Genomic DNA, 9,772 nt, shown 5'->3' on the forward strand with positions numbered 1-9,772 from the left:
TGACGTCACACGATGTAGTACGTAATATATTGCGTAATATGGGGGTTTCCTATTTTCGGTGCGCGTCATGTGACGTCATTTAATGGGCTGAAGAAAGTAGTCCGGCTAGTATGGTAATACGGAATTGGAAACAGCGAGTAGCGTAATACGGGATTTTTTATTTCAACGATTGATACATCCTGTATTTTGTTAAAAGCATTTAACAGGTATAAAATAAATTATGATAAGTCAAAGCCAGAAATATATTGTATTTTAAAGAATCACTTTATTGATAATATCATGTTGTGTATTGTATCTCACTTTAAATGATGTATTTAATAGTATATTGTATAAAACTTATCAATCTATAATGTATGATTTGCAATATTAATGTAAAATGACACATGTATTTTGTACATTTCCTTAAAATTGAGATCTTTCTCAAAATAGCTTTAGCGGAAAAAAAATCACGGCGACCTTTCAATAACTTAATTCATATCTCATTCGAGTATACTTTTCTAATTGAATATAAGTTCAAGCACTTGTGCTTAAAAATGCAAACAATATGTGCATGAATTTCTTGTCAGGAAATTGTACATGACATACATTTCTTACACTAAAAGGTTGGTCAACTCTTAATGTCCCCTAATATCTATTCTGCGTTTCCATTTGGTTTGTTGTTGTTTTTTCAATATCAAACAAAGACGAATATATGCAAGTTTATAAAGTTTGTTTAATATAGGATCATGCATGAGTGGTCGTTTGGTATTGAATTTATTAGAAAATTCATATAAATGAAGATAAATACGAGGCTTGCCGAGTTTTTATCTTTATTTAGATGACGAGTTTAATAAATTCAATACAAAATGACCACTAATCTAAGATTCTATTTATAACATGACCAACACATTTGATTTTTATTTTATGCTCTTTTTACCGTTTATTCACATTGTAAAAGAGTTTTACTGAAGAAATATGCTGGAATAATGACGTCATTTCGACAAAAAAAATGACGTCATTTCACAGTTATATAACTAGTGTAATAACATTCGTGTAATAAACAAAATTGAGCATTAAGTTATTTCAATCCTGGAGCGTAGATAACACATATTGTTTTCTTTATCACAATCCACGATTACCCCTATTTTTTCTAATATTTGTGACGCATATATCTAGAGACGGGATATACAGAAAAAATCTAAAATTCTGCATTATTTTGAAAACATGCATGAAACGACCATACATCCTTATGTTTCCGTTCAACAGGTTAATAAATAGTAGTAAAAGTGTCGGACTTTCATCCTTTGCTCATGGCCAAATGATAATTATTTCAAGAGGGATTTTATTGCCAAAAATGCATTGTAGTGCTTACTAATAACACGGAAGCATTTGATTTGTCGCAGTTGGAAAGTGTATCTTAATTCGACATTATTGCCACCGTATGATTTTAACAGCGACGTTATTGAGGAACAATTTGACGACTTTTGTTTATTGTATTATCAATGGCATACCAAACATTAAAAAGGTCTTTGAATCGTCAATACAAGGATAGTTCAAAGCGTACTAATCTGCAAAATGTATCAGTGCCAAGAGACTGAAAGAATATAACAGTCATGGTTAAATAGCAGTTAACCAAGGCTTAAATCTAACAAAACTACCCCAAACATTACAAATTCATAAAAAGGAAAACAGTTATAAATTGTTGGGAAGTCATGTGGTTAGATGGACCTATCTGATAGCTATCATTTTTTGTTTTATTTTATAGCATACACATTGTTTATTGCAATACACATGTAAAAAACCAAGCCGTACCACCTATCCATAAATTATTAATGTAGTCGTGATTATAACACATGTAAATATGCGTATCGTGTTATCATATCGCTTGTGTGCACCAACAAAAGCCCCTATAACAAAAGTCCATTAAATGCGTAATATATAAATAAATATATATATATATATATATATATATATATATATAACTATGCTGACGGCTTATTGATGTCAATGGGAAAAGGCCTATTTGTATATTGTCGTATAACAAGCTTAATGATTACTTATACTAACATTTATGTTTTTGTTAATCTCGGTGTTAAAAGGCAATAAGGTAAACCAAATGTACTCACGGCTTCAATAGAGCAAATAGTGGTTAATAATAAACACTTACAAACTGATTGTGCATAATAAGATAATACATATATGCTTGACAGGAAATATATTTAAGTGTTATGACACCACAGTTCTTTGATGGGAAGTTGACTGGTGGTAATTCGCATGGCAGCAAGCTTGATTGAAGGTGCAGACAAAATCGAATGAAGAATTATCATGCATTATCTTGCAAAGCTTTTCATTCCGTTGAACCGTAAAAATCACGTTTGATTGCCTCCAAAAAGTCTGGAAATTTACGCAAATAATAAGTACACGTGTTGGGTGTGCTTTGTATTTGTTGCTGTTTTCTTCTGGTAGTGTCTGTTGCGTATGTCGGAGAGAGTTGGTTGGTCTTTAGATTTCTACATGTTTTACGAACGATTCCGATTGTATCATCATTTGTGTATGTTGAGAGATAATACACGTCTAGTGTTCTAAAAAGAAAAACCAACATTAACATATTAAGAATGTTGTTATTTTAAGGCATTCATTATTATCTGCTGTCAGATATTCACCTTTCCATAAAATCAAAGTGTTATTAGAATTAACACATAACCTTAAACATATAGTTGAACCATGTGGCAAATAGTAGAGACAGTTTGATATATGTACGGGTAAAGGTAATTGGTTGTTCAATATTAGTATGTTCATTCGTATGAATAAACAATACACTGAATACAACATGGGAGAAATAGAAAGAGTTTCTTCTGATAAATGCAAGGGGCGCAAGTATAGACAAACCTATTTCCTCAACCTTACACGATTCCCCTCCGTGACATATCATTATGTTAACAAAAACAGAAACTTAACTATCTTAAATCAGTTTCGCTTCAAGACGTGTATTAACTCATAAAACAGCTGCAACCTTCAAAACAGGGCCCAATGCGGGTTTTTTATTTTATTAAAGCTTTTTCTAGAGAATAATAACAATGCACTGTGGAATGCTTGAATATGATATAGAAAAGCGAATATTTATCTAGCTATACAAATTCGAGTAAAAAATTTTTTATTGAACATTAAATTGAAACCTGGCACCCGTGTGAACAGATGTTGATGTTTTGTTCCATTAATAAGTTTAGATTGGGTTCATTGTCTGATAATATTGATATGTAGGGATTTTCTTGCGAAAGTTTTTTCCCGCTGTCCCGCTTTCCGGATTATACGAAACAAAACTGATCTTCGTCTGCAAACATTTGCAAAATAACATTCAATCAAAATAGCAAAACAATTAAGAAATATAACTGTCCACTTCTTTCGGACAACATCCTTTCGTTCGACTCCACTGGCAACTCGTAATAGACAACAAGAAGATGACATCGACATCATACTCTACGATCTGCCTATAGGAGGGCACAAAGCACAGATTAAAGACCGCACCTTCACCACACTTTTCATCGCATCACAAAATGATACAAGATTACGTCGGTAAAATGTCCACGGGGGATGCGTATAAGTGCATATTCTCCGCCGTGAGTTTATGCTCCAAGTTATTCACCATTTTGTCCCCATGATAGAAGATACATAAATCAATACAAGATATGACGTTTATTCAGACACGAAGGACACTCTTGGTATAACCTCACAATATGATAAAATCAAGCAGATTAAACTGCGATCGGCCACTAGAAATATATATTCATTCTGATCCTAAGCTTCAAATCGTCTTATTTCTCTATTCAGTTTATGGGTACATACCATTTATCTTTTCAAGTTTGATGGTATATTGTTTGGTGAATTGGCTGTCGGCTCGTGACTAAATAATGTGATTTCTTATCAATAACTTGAAATCGGTTGATATATTTACATGTCACATAGTTAATATATACCTTTTAGTTATCTCTTGGGATTTATATTTGATTGGTGGAACCGAGATTCAAATAACTTTAACCGAACACATTGATTCCGTTTAATTAAATAATAGCGAATTAAGATATTACAATATTAAATTTCAATAGCAGGACCTGGTAAAAGACTTCGCTTGGTAGCGCATGTGGGGTGAATTGGTATCAAGTCAAGACCAGAGTATTAAAAATACACAAATTGTTCCTGCACTATAAGCTATTCTAATGAATCTTTATCTATATAGATACCTTATGGCAAGATGTCGCTTGGGATTGCGTGATAGGGCTATAATCAATGTCTCAATGTCAATTATACATGGCATGTGAGGAGAAAAAAAGAGCTATTGTTATTTGTTATTGTATACTTACTTAATTATTTAAAACCGTGCTTAAGGTTGCATATGTATTAGTATGCATTGGTCTAGATCAGTCTTACAAAGCCAGAACAGTTTGCTGCTTTTAACCTGCTAAACATTTTGAGCTAATGGTGTTACATTAATACATTTCTAACATTTACATACATTTCGGATGTCAGTATACCAAGATTGGTAACATAACGAAAATGTTAAGTGTGATAAATTAATAATCAAACATATATAAAAACATTGTTCATTCATTTTATTCCGTATGCTTCGACATATTCTGTAAATAAATAAAATGTAGTATTTAGTGTAATTTCATATTAAAAGTACGGAAAGATATTATATCGTACCTTGTGTTCTGAAAAACTAAAGAGGAAAAACCGCATAAATGGGACGTTAAAAGGACGCTTGCCTCTAATGGCCTTCGCTGACAGGATTACTGACTCTTTACATCATATTTGATATATTGAACTCATCGCATACTTGATATTATAATTTGCATTTATAATATTATGCGCGTATGTTTCTCACAAATTGAAGAGAATGTTCTATGCATTCTTGGTTCCACAAGTCACTGGTCTGACAAAGCGACCACGTTCCCCTATAATATGATAGATCAATATTGAGATGTGACCTCAACACTTGACTGAATTATCATTGTCTTTGTACATGTACTTGTGCCGTGTTATGACTTTCAATAAATAATAAGAATATATAAATGAATGACAAGAACAAGAATTCAATTTGAATCGACAACATCATCTCGATTCATAAAAGACAAACGATGCTTAATAAGATGATTTTTGTCTTTATAAGAATTAATAAATAATTATTGTTCAAGTTTATAGAAACAAAGTACAAATATTACATTGAAGACGTAACACTGTGTATTATTAATCAAGACAAAGAAAAATATTTAATGTTTACATTGATCTTCACAAGATCTTATGTTTTTCAAAAGACATTCTTTTGTTATCGCTTTTCATTTCGCTGACTTGTCTATGTTGCAACACTGTCATATAACATATTGTTTATACACATTTATTGTTGCGGAATCAATTGCTTCCAATGTCAACGTAATAGCAGTGAGTTATATAACGCATCAGTACATAAAAATCATCACGGCAGATGTTACCTGCCACTTGAAGAGGTTTTTCAGACAGCTATTCTGTGCGGTTACACAATTTGGGAACAGAAACACACATTTATTTTATGTAGCAAATAAGGGGCAATTAAATATTGGGGCAAATAAGAGGCAATTATATATTGAATAGAAAAGAAACCAGATTTAGCTTTTAGATGCATGCTCTACAACCTGTCTGGTATTGGAATCTTAGCTTCTAACGTTTTATTAAATTACAACCTGTCTGGTATCGGAATCTTAGCTTCTAACGTTTTATTAAATTACAACCTGTCTGGTATTGGAATCTTAGCTTCTAACGTTTTATTAAATTACAACCTGTCTGGTATTGGAATCTTAGCTTCTAACGTTTTATTAAATTACAACCTGTCTGGTATTGGAATCTTAGCTTCTAACGTTTTATTAAATTACAACCTGTCTGGTATTGGAATCTGAGCTTCTAACGTTTTATTAAATTACAACCTGTCTGGTATTGGAATCTGAGCTTCTAACGTTTTATTAAATTACAACCTGTCTGGTATTGGAATCTGAGCTTCTAACGTTTTATTAAATTACAACCTGTCTGGTATTGGAATCTGAGCTTCTAACGTTTTATTAAATTACAACCTGTCTGGTATTGGAATCTGAGCTTCTAACGTTTTATTAAATTGGATATTAGACAACTTTACCAGCCATTACATAGTTTTGAAATCATGTTCTTATTTAATTAAAATAACAACAATTTGCGTTTGTTTGAATACATACACAATTTCAAAACAACTTATAAATTATGAATAATTTTCAGTTAATTACACTTTATTGATCACAATTATTATACAACGAAGACTTAACGAAAACCAATAGAAAAGTAGGTGTATTCATTAAAATATTGCACAACATATACTCATCCTTTTTGAAATAGTGATATGCTTTGTATCATGAATGGACACGAACTCCATTTTTCATTTAATTCATTAAATAGTGTTTCTTTGTTTTTCCTATTCGATCAAGTTTTAACAGAATGAATAAAGTCGCCTTGTACAAGCATAATTTTTATTCCAACGTAACTATATTTGCATTCAATAATCGCTCTCTCAGATTTCTCCGTATTATTTAAGCGAAACAATTATTAAATGAAGGATGCAATCACGAGATTTTTGTACATGTTACATAGGTGGGTACATCGGCACGGTAACTTGAGGTAAACAATAAACGTGTAAATATAATGACATTTATGTGATATTGTTGAAACATATCCACATATCTTACTGAATAATGTAACGGTCTGCCAGAAACGCCGAATATTCTGGATATTTTGAACACATGCATAAATCGTGCATACATACATGTGTTTCCGTTCAACAGGTTAATGAATAGCCATAACAGTGTCTGACTTTCATCCACTTTTCATGGCAAGCAGATAATAATTTCAAGCAGGGATTGTATTGCCTATAATAGATAAAAATGCTTATTATTTAAGCGGAAATGGCAAAATTGACCGCAATAGTTCCTACAATATGCCGTATAATACAGCAGCGATGAGGAAGATGCAGTTGGAAAGTTTATCATACACCGATGATTATACCAGCGACGTTATTAAGGCACTGTTTTACGAGTGCTTTTTTGTTGTTAATTGATGGCAAGCCTAAAATAAAAAAGGTCTTTAAATCGTCAGACATAAGATGTTTCAAAGAGAACGATTGTGAAAATTGTATCAGTGCCAAGAGGCGTAACAGTTAAAATAGTCTTAGTGAAATAGCAGTTTATCAAGGCTAACATGTAACAACAATTATACCAAAAATTACGAATGTATTAGCCATATGCATAGATGCAACTATCTTATTGTGTTGTATTGAAAATCATACATATGATAACTTATATAATACCATATCCATTGATAATATAAACGATTGATAAATAAGATCCATCATATTCCCAAATATCGTCTATTGGCATGTATTTTACGTGATGCAATACTAGTCTTATCATGCGATGACTTGATAGAACACTCGACAGTACACAATGTCAATTGCGCTCGCCATATCTCCTACGCATGCGAATATGCGTATCGTGTTGTCAAATCGCTATTGCACGCAAACTAATGGCCCCATAAGACGAAAGACCATTGATTGCGAGATTTGTTTACAAATCAGGACAATTTAGTTTTATATTAACGACTCCTGGATGTTAATTAAAAAACAACTGTATTGCTAATGTTTCATAATTAATATTAAAAATTAATTTCTATGAAAATTAATTGCTTTTATTTGAAGTAACGAATACATATATCCGGTAGATAAAGGTTTAAATATCGTATCGATCATAAGATACAAGCAGACGACAATAATCCATGCGTGAAATCGATTTCAGTACTGACTGTTTTACGTCACTAATGCTGTATATAAGCTCGAGTTTCACGTACATCGTTCTTTTTGCGAAGTAGCTTTCATTGAGAAACACCACCCACCCGCCCAGATAGATTATTGTTTATTTTGTTTAACCTTTTTGTAATGTTCGAATGTACTGCCAAGATATTTATTACATAATTGCTGTCAATCTGTTACGGGCAACCACGGCACACGCTCGGGTTACATTCACTAACTGTACGAGACTCTTATGCAAGACGTCGTTTTTATCGTCGGGTCTCAAACAGTGGAGAGCGTCGGCGCCATGGCAGGGATACATCGCTATCGTGCAGAATAAGGTCAATCTCTAGGATGTCGCTGGGACGCGTCATTAGTGTATGGAAATTCAGGAAAACAAAGTGTCACCCAATGTGTTTTGAGTGTTTCGGCTACTTAACTTTCCGCGTAAAAAGTGATGTAATCTGTGCCTTCTTAAAACAAAATTAATGTGTATTAATTGGTTATTTTGTTGTTGCATAACTATGTGAGATGTTGTTCTCACCACGACAGTTAATTATTAACATTTATGTCAAACGGACACCATAACGTGTATGTCTTTCTTAACTTATTTTGTGTTTGATACTTTATTCCAATATGTCACTTAGGCGGAATGTCTTGGAGGTGATCGGAAGCATTAAAAGCATAAACATGTAACTATATAATGATAAACATACGTCCGGGGGAGGTTAACTTAGCATTTTGTTGTCATATATCATGAAGTGCTAGTCTGAATTATTTAATATATGTTGCACTGGACATTCTACGGAACGGCGTACCGAGAATTAATTTGGCCGGTTGCGGTGGCCTTAGCGATTGCGCATGTACAATATGTTGCACGGTACGGTACGGCGTACCGATAAGTTATTTGGCCGGTTGCGATGGCCTTAGCGATTGCCCGTGTATAATATCTATTTCCGAACCAGCCGATGTTCGTTGAAATAGGAATTGCATAAAAAAAATATGAGCACATGGCGGAGTTCTTGCGAAATAGCATATAATGCGGTGCATTATCTGGTGGCGATGATTGCATAAACGAAAAGCTAAATCAATAGTGCAACTGTGGTTGGGCTATCTTTAGGGCAGTACTTCCGGTCGCCTCCTCGACATGCCTCAGTTATAGAGCTAGTCTATAGCTGAGGTTTATTTACTCTAGTGCTAGTCTGGTGTAAATTATATTCCGCAATTTGGCCATTAAATTCCATTTATCTTTTTCTATTTTTTCTTTCATATGTTTTGTATTGTTCAAAGATACAATTTAAAAATGTGTTTACGAAATTTATCACATTTAAAATTATAACAAACATGTAACTGAACAATTTTGCCTAAGTAGTAATTATTCATCAGCTTTTACTCTAATAGGATAAAGGAATCGAATCATGGTTAACGAATTGGGTACTGAGCTGCTTTCTGAAATAAAACAAATTATATTGTCCTATTGCAAACTGTGTGATTACTTATCATGACATTAATGTATTATTGGGCGTGTTTGTTTAAAGGCAATAAACAACAACATCAGAGCACAATCCTTAAGTTGTGCAATTAGTGGTTAATTACGAACACTTCAAATGCTGATTCTTCATAATGGGATAAGACATAAAGGCATGTCAGGAAAACATGTTAACGCTTGTTACATCAAAATTCTGGATAGCGAAAGAATTGTGCATTTGATTCGAGATAGAGTGGTGGTAATTCTTATATTAGCATGCTTGATTCAAAGTCGAGACAAAATCTTTAATCGAATTATCGTGCATTATCGTGTCAAGCTCTACATTCCGTTTAACCGAACAAAACACCATTAATGCATCAGCAATGTTTGGGAAAGAATAATATATGTATGTGTTGCATTTAGCAGTTTAATGATTTGGCAACATAGTGTAAGTTGTAAATTTCTAATGTTTTTTCTTTCAGTGTGTGTTT

The sequence above is a fragment of the Dreissena polymorpha genome, chromosome 2 (genome assembly GCF_020536995.1).
Source record: "Dreissena polymorpha isolate Duluth1 chromosome 2, UMN_Dpol_1.0, whole genome shotgun sequence".
Lineage (NCBI taxonomy): Eukaryota > Metazoa > Mollusca > Bivalvia > Myida > Dreissenidae > Dreissena > Dreissena polymorpha.